We start from the raw sequence: 19,857 nt of genomic DNA, 5'->3' as shown, positions 1-19,857 counted from the left end.
TGATTGTGTTTCAGCCCCACATAATTTAACACACCCCAAAGACACGAATGAGTGTGTAGCTCCTGAATCAAACAATGCAATAAATTTAAAAGAAAGCATAATAACCATACCTATCACCACATCACCTGCCGTCTCAGCCTCACCCAGTGTCAGAGTAAACACCCTGGCTGGAGCCGTATTCCTCTACTGGCCCCCACGTGGCACCTGATAACCTCCCCAATATGGTTTGGGAGCTAGAACTACATCTGGTGGGATAGGGCAGTCTCGCACTATGCGCCCCGATCTACCACAGCGATAACATACCACACCACCAGCTTGACACTCTCCCCAGTGCCTCCTACCACAAGTCTGACAGACTGGAGGACCCTGCCCTGCTTGCACCTCGTGTCCTCCTGTCTCCTGCCTCCGCCCTCTGCCATGATTACCTCTCCTCCATTGGCCCTATCAATGACCCTGCTAGTAGCCAATGGATGCAGATCTCTTTCTCTGTTCTTGCTCCTCTGCATCAAGACACTCACCAATCTCTGCCAAGGCTGCCCTGTCGACCAACTCAGCAAAGTCCTGGATCCGCAGCACCACCACCTACTTAAGTATACTCTACCTCAAGCCTCTCTCAAACTGTCTCGCCTTTTTCACTTCATCAGGAACAATATAGGGATCGAAACAAGAGAGCTCGATGAAACATGCTGCAAACTGTTGGACGGATAGCTGTCCCTGCTTTAGACTCAGGAACTCTTCTACCTTAGCCTCCCTGACAGTAGCTGGAAAATACCTATCAAAGAACAATTCTTTAAAGCGGTCCCATGTCATGGCTATCGGAGTCATCCTCTGCTGCTCCAATAGTCTCACCGCAATCCACCACCTCTCGGCCTCTCCTGTCAGTCTATAGGTGGCAAAGAGGACCTTCTATTCCTCAGTACACTGCAACACAGCCAAAATTTTATCGGTCTCCTACATCCAGTTCTCAGCAGCTACAGGATCAACTCCACCTGAGAATGTCGGAGGATTCATCTCCGTAAACTTTTCTATAGTGCACCCATGGCCTGCAGATGGACCACTCTACTCCCTCGAGCTCCAAGCGATCTCAGCCATAACCTGCTGAGCCACGCTACGTAATACCACGTCAAAGTTGGTCCCGGCGGCACCTGATGGTCCTGCTCCATCACTGCCACTCGCATGGGCACTACTTCCTCCTAGATCCAGCCTGGAAACAACAAACACAACTTAGAAATTCTATCCTCATAATTTACCCACCTATCCTTACCACTTATTTCAACATTTCCAACTCATTTCTAATCCCCAGTCCTACATTCTAGGAACACAACCCGACAATAACTTGCCATGGTTTTCTTGAAATTGTCACCCTAGGAAAAATACAGAACTACCACGGAAGTCCTACTTCTAGACTGTAGAATAAAACCTCAAATCATTTTCTAAACTCTGGTATTATTTTTGCTGCATTCTAAAGTCTATTGAACCTAGCAACCTAGGCTCTGATACCAAATTGTGATGACCTGCTTAATTTTCACATTTTTTTTTGTAATATAATAAAATCAATATCACCAATCTTAGTAGATCATAATCCACCTAGACCCATGGGTACCAGGGATACATCAGAAATACATCACGGAAGCCTATGTAGCAGGAAATATAAATCACAAACACCTCATTACACAATACATTACAATACCAGAGTTACTACAATCACTGTATGTTTATGTACACGACACTCAATCCAAAAAGATGTTTTAGGACCATTTCCACAAAAATACATCCGACCCTATCAAAATACTTACCCTTCTGGAAGGGCAGCTCTACCGTACTAGACCAGTGGGGCTTTACCCGCTCTCCTATCAAGGGCTCTTGAAAAGTTTATAAAATTTTAGGGTGAGACACCTCTCAGTAAGGGAAATAAACTAATACTAGTGTGTGGCAACATGAGTATTCTGTGTTATACATATATCGTACAGAACATATTCAGTAAGCTGTTATGTCAATCTGGGAAAACATATGTATCATCAAAACATGGAAAAACATATTGCATTTTCATAAACATATTTCATCTCATATAATAATAATAACATAAAAACATTCCTGGTAGGTTAGCTGGTTGTTGTCATGTATTACGCTCACATGACTGGGTTGTGTGGCTCGAAGGCGGGACTTGACAATGGTTGGCCGACCACTGCCAAGTCAAAAGTACAGTCTGTAAGTCTGATGGGTTTGCTATACCTGGTCTGTACACCAGGGGCGCTCACACACTTCTTAAAAACCACATCGACCATCCAATCTCACACTACTCCGTACAATGGCATTAACACAAATATCATGATCACGAAAACCATGGACATAAAGTAAAGGTACCGTGCAAGTGCTAGCCTAGACCAAGCCAACTAGGTTCTGATATCATATAACATATACTGAAACTATGATACATGGATATTTCATATCATTAATCATCAAATCAATCATATCATTTTGCATATATACGTATATCATGAAAATCATCGGCCGATATTACACATTTTATTATAGCTCGGCCCGTATGCCAACAAATCATAGCACAGCCCGTACGCTGCCAAATCACATCAATAGCTCAGCCCGTATGCCGGCAAACATATTCATAGCACAGCCCATACGCTGGAAAATCACATCCATAGCACGGCCCGTATGCCGACAAAATATATCCATAGCTCAGCCCATATGCTGGCAAATCATACGTACGCCGGCAAAACATATAAAAATCTCGGCCTATACGCCAGTTTTCCATTATAAAAATCTGTATCATAATCACATTTCCAGAAAACAATATTTCAAAACAATTTCTACTTATGCCACACTAACAAGTTTATCGCAAATTCAACATACCATCATTTTTAACAGTATTTTCCCAAAATATAAATCATATATAAATATATTTATTTTCCTAAAAACAAATGCTATACAATATACATATTTTTCATAAAATACTAGCTTAGTTTATCCCCTTACCTGATTCCTAAAAAGCCCCTGAGAAAATCTACCCTGCACCCGTAGGGTTCCCAACTCAACACCCTGGAAACAACATTCCCTGAATTAAAGTTAAGTATTTCTACACGTATAACACTTTCTACAACTGTCAAAAATCCAAATATTGAGTAGAAAGTCTTACCTTGGATTTGGGATGGTTTCCACTTCAACCCCACCGAGGATCCACTCCGACAGACTTATAAAGAACTTTCCCAGGAGCGTCGTGGTGGCTTCAGATTGTCAAACCGACGGAAATCCAGCCCGAAATCGAAGAGATAATGAGGAGGAACCAAAAATCTAGAGAGAGAAGGGGTTTCTCACAAATTTTCTGCAGAAAAAACTAGTTTTAGCATATTTATACACTAACCATCGTCGACGAGCCACGTCATCTCGTCGACGAGGTCAATACAAAATTCGTCGACGAACTCTCCCCCTCGTCGACGAAATTCATAAACTCCAAAATCATCCTCTCAGTATTTCCTCATCGACGAGCCACGTCACCTCGTTGACGAGCCCAATTATATTTTCGTCGATAAATCCCATCCTACCCTCGTCAACGAGTCCCTTGTATTCATCGACGAGGAGCTGAAAAATTCCTGGGATTTATCCTTTCCAAAATGCAATGTTGTCGACAAACGCAATCGACTGCCTACTTCTATTTTCCATTTCCATTTCCCTTCCTTTTTATTATTTAAATACCATTATTCCTTGGGTCGTTACATAGTAAGCCCTCAAGTGGATAGTTTGTCTCATATTCACACACATTCACACAATTATTTATCAACGAAGGTTCCTGAGGATAGAGAAGATTATCTTCCCATACAAGTAGTTTCCCTCTGCCCTAATGCGTTATGCAGCCCAGTATGGCTACATTTGATACTTATTAAGGCACTTGCCTTTTTCAGCAAGCCTTCGGGCGGAGAGTTTACCTTGCTCCAAAGACATATAATACTACAATATGTAATACACTTATTACTTTGTTACATTACTCTGCGCCTTGTTATCTCGGTAATATTTATCTCTTCATAATCTCAGTTTTTACATTTCTCAGTATTTCAAATCACATAATATGTCGCATCGCATAATATCTTGCATCACATAATTTGTTCCCACATTTCACATCACATAATTTGTATTCACATTCACTGTTCTCATGTTATACGTTGGTTTAAATTTATCAGTATGCATTTAGAACTCACTGCCAGATGGATAAACACTATCATGCTTTCCCCTATGATGGGTTCTATGGCCCGTAGGCTAGACTTAACCCTGGTCGGCCCACCAAAGTTAAATCAATAACAACCTCTTCAGTCTGTAAGTCAGATTGGTTGTTCCCATGTTGGTCTAGACTCTATAGGGACTCTACCCTTCTTAGCACAATCGACCATCCCATCTCCACACTCTTTCTAAGATGTGTGGGTGCACTAACTCTTCAGAAATCATGCGCAATAGTACTGTGCATAGAACAGTCCACCAGAGTTCTCAAACCATAAATTGCAATTTAACATTGACATTCTACTATAATTAAACAATTCACATGCAGTATAATCCCAATACATTTCATTATTTCCAAAATGTCAATCATCTTAACTCAACTCAGTATATTCATTTTACTCATGCCACACAATTTAAATAATGCTCCTATCTATATAACTATTGAAATAATAAGCCAACCCATGTTCATCATCTGCTTTACTGAAAATACAAGTTAAATTATCTCCACAATTTTTCAAAAAATCCCTTACTTTAATCATTCCATTTTTGAAAATAATAACTAATAATACAATCCTAGGCTTAAAAATCTCAGTTTAAACAGTTGGATTTCAATACTCACAGGATAATCATATAAATGCACAAATAATTTCCATTTTAACTGGTAAAATTTATAAAACTACTGGCTTAATCTATTCCCCTTACCTTATTCACAAAGATTGTGCCTGTAAAATTCCTAAACCGACGCCTACGACGTTCAGAGCACAAATCTTGTAACCATATATTTCAGTATAATCAACTAAGTCCTGAAATAATAATTATTTTAATATTCCCTAGGCTCACACACTCCCGTTAACCAGTTAAATTCTAAAAAACGGGGGTATGATCCACTTCCCATATTTAAATTTAATCTATAACATATTTAAAAAAATATCAATATGATCAAATCCCCGCAGTTTAATCTAATTCCAAAATATTCCCAAAATTCTAGTTTAATCCAATCCATACAATTTAACTTAATTCCAAAATGTTCCCCAAAAATTCTATCTAATCAAATTCTTGTAGTTTAATTTAATCCCAGGAATATCTCCAAAAATCCAATATAATCCATTCCCTACAATTTAACTTATTCCCAAACAATCCCAAAAATCCGATATAATTATATACTACAATTTAATAATTAATGTTAGAATTGGTGTATTCCCAAAAGGGGGGTGAATTGGAATTTTAAAATTTATCTCCTAGGTTAAATGAAATACTCGTATAATACAACTTAAGGTCTTTCTATGCAATTCCAAATGCGCCAACAATATAATGTGTGGAAATTTAAATCAAGCGCATCATTCATGCCATAACATACATGTGTGGTAAATGTAAAATGCATAAATATAAACAAGGGACACGATATGTTATCGGGGTTCAGCCAATTGTGCCTATGTCCCTGCCTCTAGCTCGCAAGCCCGAGGATTCCACTAAAGGCTTACTTAACGGGTGGAGCAGCATCGACTACAACCAAGTCAATTAGCATAGGGCTAACCTCAACCTTTACAACCAAGTCAATTAGTGGATTTGACCTCATCCTACACCTTAACAGGATGGTGCTCCTAGCTTTCCTAACCGGGTCTAAGTCAATTCGAGACTATTTCAAAGAGCTAGTCTCCCTCTTCAGGCCCGTGCCTAGAAATATACCAGTATTTTCACAATCAATGAAATGGTACAATGATTATGCTTTCATGTAAAGAAAATGTGTACCCAGTTACACGCAATCATATACACCACCAAAAAGATATAATAAGTAAGCTCAATGTGGTTTAATGTATATCAACTCTCAAATGTATTTGCTATCGATGTAATTGGTGTGTGAGAGTGCAAACCTATATGATCTTTGTATCATAATATGTATTCAATCTAACAACTCACACAAATATATTAATCAACTTTGAAATATTTCAGTCAGCTAAATATCTCAATCATATAAATCTTAAGCAACGTATAGATTTGGTTTGCAAAAGGAAATTTAATCTTTGTATTCAACAAGAGATAAAGCTTAATGAATATTTCCACAAAGATTTTGACTCGAAAACAAATATCACTTCAAATATTTTTCAAGATAAAACACAATAGATATTTGTAAATGATTTTGAAAAGATTTTGCAACCAAAATAAAATATGAGCTTCTCAAGATGTTGCAATGAATTTACAATCTCAGAAGATCGAACGAGGTCTTCTTAGGCAAGACTTATTAATTAAGTCTCCTAAGAATACTCAAGGTTTTGCTCTCAAGAAAATGGAATCAATCAATAAAGACAAGGAGAGCAAACCTTTCCAAAACATTCACTCAATCAACTTACAGAGAGTTTAGACGATAGTAGAAGGTAAGTATGAGTGAAAGTGCAGTGTAAAAATGAGTAATAGAAGTTTAGAGCTTAAGAGAGAATTTCTTAATCAGGTTGGCTAATATCATTACTAATTATCCCAAATGAAGGGGTATAAATAGACACCCCTAGAATTATAACTATTAGGGACAAGGTCGGGATTATTAGAAAAGATTTAATCATTATTAAATTATTTTAAGCATGTTTTACCGAGTCAACCGCGGTAAAAAATAGGTCCATCCCGAAAGCACTGGACGACCAGGATAGGTTTGGTCGACCAAAGTTCTTATGGCTCGGTCGATTGGGGTAAAAATGAACTGCAGTGTTGGTCAACCAGACAAGTATGTTTGAGGCGATTTTTCCTATTTTGCAAGGTTCAGTCAACCAGTACTAGAATGAACTAAACTGGTTGGTCGATCAAACCATTCGATTCCCACATGTGGGAACTCGGTCGACTAGGTTGGTGCATTGCAAAATTCTCTCGGTTGACCAAGAAGTCAAACTATTGACTTCAGGGAGGTTCGGTCGACCGGGGTCAAATGAGCTTCAGAAGCTCGGTCGATCGGATAGTGGTCAACCGGTTGACCCAAACTGTGTTCGGTCAATCAGGGGCAGAATGAACTGCACAGGTCGATCGATCGAAGGTGCACATTTTGTGCATTTTAGTCCTGTTTCATTCCATAATCACCCTATTCAAGTGCCTAACATATACAAGTGCAATGGTGAGTGTCCTAGGGTCTTTTCTAGGTCTAGTTTTTGTTATTATTCAATTTGAGCTTACCTATTAGACCATGCATGTAGGGTGTGTGATTATTACAAGTAAAAACCTTAATTACTATTACAGACCAATTACATAAATGAAATATATTACAATGTAAAGTAATTAGGTTTTCAATCTTCACTTTCTCTATGTGCATCTTGATCTTTGACAATTTAGGTTCCTGTACATAATCTCAAACACCCATTAGATATAATGAGTATTTGTTATAATCAAAACTGGACGTGACCTAAAAGGTCAACATTCTCCCCCTTTTTTATGATGACAAATACAACCAAAAAAAATATGGGTTTAAGCCTAAGAAGGCTCCCCTCTATCAATATGCATTCAATTTTGTTTAACCAATTACATTTACCCAATTATTTTTGCCCCTCTCCATCTCCTCCTTTTGGCAACAGCAAAAAGGGCTATATGAGTTAAATACTCTAGGCAATGGGTAAGTGTTACATTTATACATTATGAATTTTGGAAAGATTTTGAAAATTTTTGGCAGAGTGCCATTTGAAAATTGGACTTTCCAAACAAATCTTGTATAAATTGTAACCTGTTTGAGTTTATATAGCCTAGCAATTTATCCACAACTACTCAAACTATCCAGTATGGTCCAACAATCAAATATAAATTTCAATATCATCATGAAGTGGACAAAGGGAGTTGTGCATCACAAGTAATAATTAATATTCATTACATCCAATATGATCATGCTATAGATATAAGAAATGTGCACACAAGCAATAATCAACATTCACAAAGTCTAAGGCACGAAGACAAATCAACAATGATATCAGTTGCTAAGACTTTTTAAATTTCACTTGAAAGCTCCTTAAATATCTGATGATTATGTGAAGATGAGGTTTAATTTTCATTTGGTGTTCACTCATCCTTTCAAAAAGATTTAAAAGTTAACTTTATCATAATCATTTTTCGTGGCCAAGATAAACATGCATTTTTCACAAGGTATAGTATAATGAAAGCTTGTCGGCCTAATACCAAGTGTTAGAGTGCCACATAGTTAACGTATTTTTCAAATGATATATAGAATGAAGGCACAACACTCATTTATTTCTCACGGGCTAATGATTTTAAAGTTAAGTGACTCCCCCTAAGAATAGGCATTTTCTTTATAAATTAACTTGAGTATAATTCAAATATTATTTTAGAAACACAACACAAGTTTTAAGAAAATACTCATTTAGAGAAGATATAGAGTTATGTGTAATAAAATAAAATAAAAAATTTGGCAGTATTTTGTTTGAAAATGTGATCAATCCATAAGAACTTGTCAATGTCTAAGCACTTTAAGTATATATGCATAATCAGCTCCAAGGGATTAAAGATTTGAAGCAAATAAGCCAATTGTGTATATTTAAAATCTAAGATCAAAATTCATTTGCACACGAGATATTCAATCATTTCGGCTTTTTGGGCAAATGTTTACAGAAAATTCGGTAGAATGCCGGTTGTAAACAGGACATTTCCCAAAATTAACCTGCACAAAATTGATTCTCAAACAGCAGTATCTCAAGAGTTTAAGGCGTGTGAGAACCTAAATCTACTAGTAGACAATTCTCATCCACTACATCTGCCATGCAAGAGGCATTATATACTAAGCATGCATTTCAGTAGTATAGTTATCTATGCACAAAACTCATGCAATCCTGAATTCTATCAAACATATATGATCATTAAGCAAAAGCATAAACATCACAGGATAGTATCTGTGTGTGTGTGTGGTGAGTGTGATCGTCATGATAAAACAAAAACAAAGATAAAAGTTTTTTTATATAAGTACAGACCAGATGATATAAATAAAATAAAATGAATCATAGCCACAAATTATGATCTGCATACTACTCTCCTGGGCCTAGATATCCCCTCCATCAACACCATCATCAGCACCATCACCTGCATCAATATCGAAGTCCATAGTCATCCGGTCTCTCTCATCCTGTATCTCCTAAATCCTGTCATTTAACTCACTGAAGCTAACTGCCATGGTCCTCTCTAAATATGTGAACCGGCTAGCAGTGGAGATGGAGAACTGGCGAAACTCGTCATGAAATGCAGCAAATGACGATGCTAGATCTTTGAGATCTGACTGAACTGATCCTCTAAACTACCCAAAAGAATCAGAGAGGCAGGTGATGGCAGTCATTAGATCCACGTTTGACGGTTGCACGGGCTATGGTGGAAACTCCTATGGGGCCTCCTCCTATGCTGCGACACCCCTAGATGGATCCCATATGTTGCCGACCAACTCATACCCCATAAGTCTCAGGGTGATGGCAGAAAATATATCAGCAGACCGCCTTCTCTTTAGTGTAGCCACATTTGTGCATGTGACTCTTATAGATCGAAACAGCTTGTTTAGAATCCCTCCGTATGACATAATAATCCTGTGGCTGATCATTTTGGCCATCATCCATTGTATTATCAAGCTCGGTAGATATAGCTTTTTGCAAGCAAACAAGCACCACATAATCAAGTAGTCCAAAAAAGATACATGCATTCTAGAACCTGCCTTGGGTGGGATATTATATGTGATCAAGTGGTGCATGACTTTGGCCTCTAAAGTAAACTTCCTATAGTGTGGGGGCTGATTCTGACTAGTTGCACGTGGATCGAACATGGTTAGGTTTGCAAATGTGGCAATCGTAAAATCCTGTTCGTGGATCCAGGAAGTTACGAAGTCTGGGCACTCAAAGTCTCCACAATCTATATCAAGGACATAAGAAAGATACTATGCATAGAAACGAACACTTGTTCTTAGTACTCTGGAGAAATATCCATTTTCATCATTTCCTAGATTCACGTAAAATAACCTAACATATGTTGGGTAGTACCCACTAGGCTGATAAGATATAAAGGTTTTCCAGCCTTGATACTCAAACATGTTCATGACTTTTCCAAAATACTGATTCATAAACTCCAAGTCTAGAATCTTACCCAGTATTGTTTCTTTAGGACGAAACTCCGCACGTATCGAATCTTGGAGCAATTCGTCAAAAAGTAGTCGTCCTCAGCTTGTGCCAGATCGTGGGCTTCAATATGCTCATTTTGATGGGCCATGGGTGTAGGATGAAAGAGATTAGGCAATGGTCTAAGGATAGTGGCTAATATTTGGAAGAACAGTGAATAACGCTCTGAGATTTTCTAAGAAAAATGAGCTTTGGACGTGAAGAAGTCATATATATATATATCGCGGCTCGGTCGATTATGAGCAGATTTGGTCGACTGACAGTTCAAATTCTTCACGAACCGACACTGTTTGGTCGACCAGAAAGGATTTGTATTGAAATGGGTGGTCGATCAGGGTGGCATACTGTTCCTATGTTCGGTTGACCAAGGGAAAATCCACTAGTTTGGTCGACCGGAGTGGAGAAGCGCACGGAGGGTCGGTCGACCATACAGTCAAAGTCAAGGGGGTCGGTCGACCGAGCATAGAAAATTTCTCTGATTTGACTTCATTTTGATCAAAAGCTCTTCCTTAGATTCAGATTTAATATGTTACACATATTTTTCACATCAACATGATTCTTAAGGATTCTCAGTAAAGCAATATTATACAATTGAAGCACATACCAAGATTTGATGGATTACGTGTAGATTACTTCCTAGTATTGCGTTACCACAACCCCTAAACTCAGAGACTAATGAAGGATCAATTAGAAGATGATTTCACTTTGAATGCACTTTTCCTTGAGTCCTACGGGATTCTTTATCATGAATAGCCAATCCATTTCTCTTCCCAAGCCTCTGACACTTCTAAGCAAACAATTAAACCATACGTGCCACATAGTTTTGTAAAATAAGCAGTTATTGAATATACATAAATGATTGTGCTTATTTATTCTATTTTTCTTTAGTGAGGCTAGACGATTGGTTTTGTGTAAACAACCTGAATCCTTTTTTAAAAGAATTTTCTTTTTAAGTTTGAAGGAGTTGTTTAGGTTATCTTTCCCACTTGAGGATTTGAATAACATTTTTGAATAATTTTTAATTTTTCTTTCTAAGCAAATGAATTTCAAAACCTTCTTAATTTTCCTCCTTTCTAAAGTGGCCTGATATTCTTCCAAATCATTTAAGTGCTTTGCCACCTTTTCATTTTCATTTATCAAAAGTATTTTCTTCTTTGATATCTTAACTAGAATTCTATGCATTTTAAATGAATTCTTTTCTAGTTTTCCATATGAAGGCATCTCATCAAATGATTCATCACATGATTTATCAAATTGAAAAACATATGAATCATTGCACGCATTCATACTATCATCAGAAGAAACATTTGAAGATTTATCACAAAATATATTATAGGAATCAACAAATGAATCATCACATGCAATATTAACAGAATTATCATTATGTTTGATAGATGATTCAGCATGTGATACAACATAACATTCAGCACAATAATCATCAAATGCATCATCAATAGAATTATCATGGTATTCAATAGATTATTCAGCATATGTAGCAACACAACATTCAACACATGAATCCTCAAACGAGCTGGAATGAGAATCATATACTTCATGTTCCATTGATACACTATCCCTATCACTTACCACTCCCTGATCATCTAAACAATACATCTTTGGAGTGATGGTTTCCCTTTCCTAGGTCTTTCATATCTCTTTTCCAGCTCAACCCAGATCTCCCTCACAATTGTACATGCCCTAACTCAAGCAAAATATTAGAGTCTAAAGCACAATATAGCATGTCCATGGCATGTGAATTAGCATGCAACACAATAATATCATTTTCTATGGGTATACAAATTCCATTTACAATCACCTGCTAGGCCCTCCAGTTCATTGATTTTATAAAAATGCTTATTCTATTTTTCCACGTGGTGTAATCAAGACCACAAAATATAGGAGGACTGAAAGCTGACTGTCCCTCACTGAATGGGGATACACCAATTTGATCCATTGCATCTTTTTGCAAAAACGTTTAAGTCAAGTGCAACGAGGTTCTGATACCAATTGTTAGAATTGGTGTATTCCCAAGAGGGGGGGTGAATTGGAATTTTAAAATTTGTCTCCTAGGTTAAATGAAATACCCGTATAATACAACCTAAGGTCTTTCCATGCAATTCCAAATGCGCTAATAATATAATGTGTGAAAATTTAAATCAAGTGCATCATTCACACCATAACATACATGTTCGGTAAATGTAAAGTGCATAAATATAAACGAAGCACACAATATGTTATCGGGGTTTGGCCAACTGTGCCTACGTCCCCGCCTCTAGCTCGCAAGCCCGAGGATTCCACTAAAGGCTCACTTAACGGGTTGAGCGGCACCAATTACAACCAGGTCTATTAGCACAGGGCTGACCTCAACCTTTACAACCAAGTCAAATAATGGGGCTGACCTCAACCTACACCTTAACAAGATGGTGCACCTAACTTTTCTAACTAGGTCTAAGCCAATTCGAGACTATTTCAAAGGGCTAGTCTCCCTTTTCAAGCCCGTGCCTAGAAATATACCAGTATTTTCATAATCAATGAAATGGTACAGTGATTATGCTTTCATGAAAAGAAGACGTGTACCCAGTTACGCAAAATCACGTACACCACCAATAAGATATAATAAGTAAGCTCAATGTGGTTTAATGTATATCAACTCTCAAATATATTTGTTATCGATGTAATTGGTGCGTGAGAGTGCAAACCTATATGATATTTGTATCACAATATGCATTCAATCTAACAGCTCACACAAAGATATCAATCAACTCTAAAATATTTCAGTCAGCTAAATATCTCAATCATATAAATCTTAAGCAACGTATAGATTTGGTTTGCAAAAGAAAATTTAATCTTTGTATTCAGCAAGAGATAAAGCTTAATGAATATTGCCACAAAGATTTTGACTCAAAAAAAATATCACTTCAAATATTTTTCAAGATAAAACACAATAGATATATGTAAATGATTTTGAAAAGATTCTGCAACCAAAATAAAATACGAGCTTCTCAAGATGTTGCAACGAATATACAATCTCAGAAGATCGAACGAGGTCTTCTTAGTCAAGACTTATTAATAAAGTATCCTAAGAATACTCAAGGTTTTGCTCTCAAGAAAATTGAATCAATCAATAAAGACAAGGAGAGCAAACCTTTCCAAAACAATCACTCAATCAACTTACAGAGAGTTTAGACGATAGTAGAAGATAAGTATGAGTGAAAGTGGAGTGTAAAAATGAGTAGTAGAAGTTTAAATCTTGAGAGAGAATTTCTTAATCAGGTTGGCTAATCTCATTACTAATTATCCCAAATGAAGGGGTATAAATAGACACCCCTAGAATTATAACTGTTAAGGACAAGGTCGGGATTATTAGAAAAGATTTAATCATTATTAAATTATTTTAAGCCTATTTTACCGAGTGAACCGCGGTAAAAAATAGGTCCAACCCGAGAGCACTGATCGACCAGGATAGGCTCGGTCGACCAAAGTTCTTATGGCTCAGTCGACTGGGCCAAAAATGAACTGTAGTGTCGGTCAACCAGAAAAGTATGTCTGAGGCGATTATTCCTATTTTGCAAGGTTCGGTCGACCAGACCGTTGAATTCCCACATATGAGAACTCGGTCGACCAAGTTGGTGCAATGCAAATTCTCTCGGTCGACCAAGAAGTCAAACTGTTGACTTCAGGGAGGTTCGGTCGACCGGGTTCAAATGAGCTTTAGAAGCTTGGTCGACCGGACAGTGGTCAACCGGTTGACCCAAACTGTGTTCGATCGACTGGGGGCAGAATGAACTGCACAGGTTGGTCGATCAAAGGTGCACATTTTGTGCGTTTCAGTCCTGTTTCATTCCATAATCACCCTATTCAAGTGTCTAACATATACAAGTGCAATGGTGAGTGTCCTAGGGTCTTTTCTAGGTCTAGTTTTAGTTATTATTCAATTTGAGCTTACCTATTAGACCATGCATGTACGGTGTGTGATTATTACAAGTAAAAACCTTAATTACTATTACAACCAATTACATAAATGAAATATATTACAATGTAAAGTAGTTAGGTCTTCAATCTTCACTTTCTTTAGGTGCATCTTGATCTTTGACAATTTAGGTTCTTGCACATAATCTCAAACACCCATTAGATATAATGAGTATTTGTCATAATCAAAACCAGGCATGACCTATAAGGTCAACAATTAAATACTACAATTTAATCAGTTAAATTTTTAAAACAACCCACTGAATTTGTACTCCTCACCTTAGCCTCAGAGTGGTGCTTGGAAAGCCCAATTCAAAATTTCGCTCTGGTCAAATTGACGAGGATTGATGCTAGGCCCTTGAAATGGCGTCTAATCGTCAATTAGGCTAAATATTTTAGAGAAATTGAGGAGAGAGAGTGGGTTTAACTTACCCCAAGAGTGGTGCCTACAACACTCTTATGAAAAATCCACTCCGTTTAAATTGACGATGGCAGAGAATGGAACCCAGCAGCATTTTTCGTTTTCTGATTAGCCGAGTATTTGTCGAAAAAATGAGAGAGAGAGAGAGAGAGAGAGAGAGAGAGAGAGAGAGAGAGAGAGAGAGAGAGAGAGAGAGAGAGAGAGACGAGAGTATGGAGAGATGCCTGAGAGAGAGAGAGACTCTGGATTTCAAATCCCCTTTCAATTTCAATGGGTAGCTTAAGAAAGCTTCCTATTTCTAACCTTTTATTATATATATCATAATAACATTTCATATATATATATATATATATATATACACACATATATACATATATAAAACTTATAATATATTATATTATTAAATTAATTTCTTTTAATTTAATTTAATTTAATTTTTTTATTTTTTTACTTTTTTTATTTTTAAATTTTTTTTTTTTGGGATCATTACATTCTCCCCTCCTTAAAGGAATTTCGTCCTCGAAATTCGCTAATCAATCCTTTTACATAACTCTAAAATTACCTAATCATCCTCATACCACAAATTCAATATACTCAACAGATATGCATAAATACGTTACTTAATATTCAAATCCTCAATTAAAAACATCAAGCATCCAACTTGACCACAAACCATCAAATCACAATACCTAATCACCAAGATTCTCCTTTAAAGACTTTTCTCCATAAATTAACCAACCTAGCCCTTGAGTTCTAATTTCAAGTTCTAGTCTTTTGCTCGAAAACATCACCATCGATGGATTTACCATGGTTTTTTAAAGCTAGCTACTTCTTAAAAAAAACACATAGAAGACCATCAAGGGATTTCTACCCCCAGGCTTATGAAACAAAAACTCAAAAGTCCTAACAATGTCTTGATCTACCCATTCCTATCTGCGTCCTAACTTGAACCTATACTCTGGTATTAATCCTCCTAAAGTCTGCAGGACCTAACAACCTAAAGTTCTGATACCGCTTTATCATGCCTCGAACCCGCCAAGTGGGACACAGGGTGTGATGTGATCCAATCACTTGTTTCTGATACCATAACCCCAATCACATAGCGAAAAAATAAATAAACATCCTCAATAATATACTAGAGTTCTATATAACATCCCAAAAATAATTTCCCAACATCCAGTATCCATATATAATCTCATAAATAGAAGGTTCTCTTCACCTCTTTCAAACTAACAAGAGAAGCCGAGCGGTGGTGGCTGACAATGAATTTGTTGGAAGAGCAGTGGGCAGTACCTACTGTTATAACATGGAAGCATTTTAAGGAGGTCTGCTACGATCGGTATTTTCCTACCACCACTAGGAATGCGAAGGCGGATGAATTCTTCAACTTGATATAGGGGCAACCCATTGTGCTGCAGTATGCTGCTAGGTTTGTGGAGCTTTCTTACTTCGCTCCTTTTATGGTCTCAGATGAATATCAAAAGGTGAGGTGGTTTGAGAGGGGCTTGAAACAGAGAATCCACAAATATGTGGCATGCGTACAAATACATAACTTTTCAGAACTGGTGGATAAAGCCACTATTGCAGAGTTCAGCCTACAAGGAGGTCTAAGGATGTCAGAATAGAGGAAGAGACCCACGTCTCCTAACTCCTATGCTAATGTCAAAAAGGATCCATGGAGGGGAGACATAGATACTGGGGGTTAGAGGCCAGTTAGGAGTGCTCAAGGCCATTGGGGTAACTTAACACCCTCTTACTGTGAGAGGTGTAATCAGTGGCATTAGGGAGAATGCCGGGGTAGGGGTCCTATGTGTTATCGGTGTGGCAAGTATGACCACATAGCTTAGGATTGTCATGAGTCATTGGGTTAAAACTAGGGACCGCTGAGCAACACACCCACTATAGATCATAATTGGGGAAACAATGCCACGTGGCAGACCAGCACATGTCTACATACTTGCCCTAGCTGGGACAGACACTACTAAAGCCGCAGGTAATGTGTTTATGTTTTAGATAAATAATAAGTTTCATTTAATTCTGGGATGCAATGGTTCACATGTTAGAATAGATTGAAATGTTTGGAATAAGTGATAGAATATATGTTGATTAACAAATTTTGAGGACGAAATTTTGTAAGGGAGGAGAATGTAATGACCCGAACCCAGAAAATAAAAGAAAAATAAATAAAATGAAAAAGGGAAATAAATAAAGAGAAAATAAATTTAAAAAGGGGAATCGGTAGGGACTCATCGACGAACTCGTTTTCTTCATCGATGAATGTCCTTCTGGCTCTCGTCGACGAGTACACGTGTCTTGTCGATGAGTAATTACCAAGTGTAGGGAAAATTCAGGTTTTTAAATGATTCATCGATGAACCCAATGTTCTCATCAACGAATGTCCTTCTTTTTCATCGAAGAACCTTTTAGACTCGTCGATGAATGCCAGATTATAAAGAGGCCCTGGACCCATTTCTGCATGAAAATTCTCTCTCCTCTCGCTCTCTCTCTCTCTCTCTCTCTCTCTCTCTCTCTCTCTCTCTCCAGGGTTCGGCCCTACCACCTTCTCTTTTTGATTCTGACCCAAATTTAACCCAATTTGATGATCGGAAACAACCATGAGGTTCCTAGGGTGATTCTCTTCAAGTTAGCCGGAGCAAAAACTTGATTTGGAGGTCTTGGGCACCACTCCAAAATTAGGGTAAGTGGGATATTTTTAATATTAAATTAATTATTGAGAGTGTGTGAGCCTAGGAATAGGTAAGGGGAATAAATTACACTAGGATTTTTATTAAATTGAATTGGTTATTTTTTTAGTATAGGAACCGTATATATTTATAGTACGATTTGTCTCAACGGATTAGATATTAAAAATTGATTGGTTTTGATTATAAATCATATTTTGAAAAAAAATTGAGCGGCATGAGAATAACCTTTCATAATTAACTGATTGTAATATTGTTCGGTTGTGAATATAGTTTGCTTGTGAATACTGCCTATTTGGGTGAATAATGTCTGTTGTGAGTGTAAATGTGTTGTAATATACGTAGCTACCCTACGTGGGCCACGTATAGTGAGGTACACAGTTGCCTTATGTGGGTCATGTATTGTGACATACGTAGCTACCCTATGTGGGCCACGTACTATGTCATATGTAGTAGTCCTATATGGGCCACTTGTTGGTTAGTATGTAGTAGTCCTATGGGGGCCATGTACCGACATAGTATGCAATAGTCCTATGTGGGCCACGTATCGACATAATATGCAGTAGTCCTATGTGGGCCATGTACTGTGTAGTACGCAATAGTTCTATATGGGCAGTAGTCCTAAGTGGGCCACTTATTGGTTAGTATGTAGTAGTCCTATGTGGGCCACGTACCGACATAGTGTGCGGTAGTCCTATGTGAGCCATGTACTGTGTAGTACGCTGTAGTCCTATATGGGCCACAGACTAAGATCAATGGAATGTATTTTCCTATGTGGATGAACTGTGGTGTATATGTTTGTAGACTATGTGAGATGATTGATGTGAATATGTGTGAATACTGGTATGAAAATATTTATGGCAAAGTAAATCTCTCCGCTTGGGGACTTACTATGAAAGGTGAGTGCCCTGATAAGTATCAGTTGTAGCCGCACCCAAAATAAAGGGTAAGGTTACAAATGATATCAGAGCGGAGAAAAGGTACATGTATGGCGTGTAATCTTCCCAATCCCCGAGAACTTTCGTTATAAATATTGGTTTTGTTTGTGTGACTACAGTTTGCATACGCCTTGCCAGTTATTGATTAATTGATGAGTTTATTATTATTATTATTATTATTATTATTAAAAATCTCCTGCCACACACTGCTATAGTTTATTTCATCCTTACTAAGAGGTGTCTCACCCCGGCGAATTATTATCTGCTGGTTCTACAAGGCTTAAAATCCTGTTTTGATGATAAAAAACAAGAGGAGCTTAACATATTTTGTTAAGTGATGATATTTCAAGATTCAAGTATGTGATTACAAGGTCAAGTGCTTACAAGGATCATTCAAAGCTTATACTTCAAAGAAAAGATGATTTAATAAAGCTTGAAGATCATGAGAGCATAGATTCAAAGATGATTTAATAAAACTTGAAGATCATGAAAGCATGGATGATAAAGAAGACTTGCTAAAAAGCTTAAAGTATATTAAAACTTGAAGACAAGATGGAGCCAAAGAAATACAAAGCAAGAGAGCCCAAAGAAAGACGAGCATGAAGACTATAGTGCTTAGAATGTGTAAAATCATAAGAAGTCTTTTTGTCAATACTTCATATTTTAAATACCTTGTGAAATATTTTTGAAGCTCTTCTAGGGTTAATTATGGACTTAGAAACCATTTTTCAAAACCCCAAATTTTTTTTTATAAATACTCAAAGCAAGAGAGCAAAGAAACTTTGAAAACTAAAGTGGAAAACTAGATTTTAGTCTGCCCAATCATCTAAGGTGTACCCTCAGAAGATTGAAGGTGTACTTCAGAAGCCTGAAGTTTTACTTCAGACGACTAAAGAATTTTCTCAGAATACTGAAGATTTAGTTCAATCGTTTGAAGATTTATCTATTGAAACACAGAACAAGCAGAACACCCTTGGAAGACTGAACCTTCAGTTCAGTCGTCTGAGATGGGACTTCAAAAGTCTGAACCTCAGTTCAATCGTCTAACCTTGTGTCCAGTTCAAATTTTTCAAAGTATTAAGGAACATTAGAAGACTGAACACTGTTAACAGTTAGAAATTTTAAATATTTTAAATTTTAATTAAAGGTTTCTTGTGCCCCAAAATTAATGAAAACTTGGGAAATACTCTAAGTAATCTTGCGCATCATGAAAACACTATTCTAAGCCTATAAATACATGGTTTTCAAATTAAATACAACCAAGAAGAAAGAAAGAATTGAAAATTTGCTGAAAGCTTTCTTGCAAACAAAGCTCTCTCTTGCTCTCTATCTTGCAATACTCTTTTGCTGAGAAATCAAAGTGTTGATCAACTCAAATCTGAATTCTACTGCTGATCTTCATCTAAGAAGGATATTGGTGAAATCTATACTTGAGCTTCAATTGTATTTCATAGTGATATTTGATTATTGAAGTG

The sequence above is a fragment of the Malania oleifera genome, chromosome 8 (genome assembly GCF_029873635.1).
Source record: "Malania oleifera isolate guangnan ecotype guangnan chromosome 8, ASM2987363v1, whole genome shotgun sequence".
Taxonomy (NCBI): Eukaryota; Viridiplantae; Streptophyta; class Magnoliopsida; order Santalales; family Ximeniaceae; genus Malania; species Malania oleifera.
Note: the sequence above shows the minus strand (reverse complement) of the source record.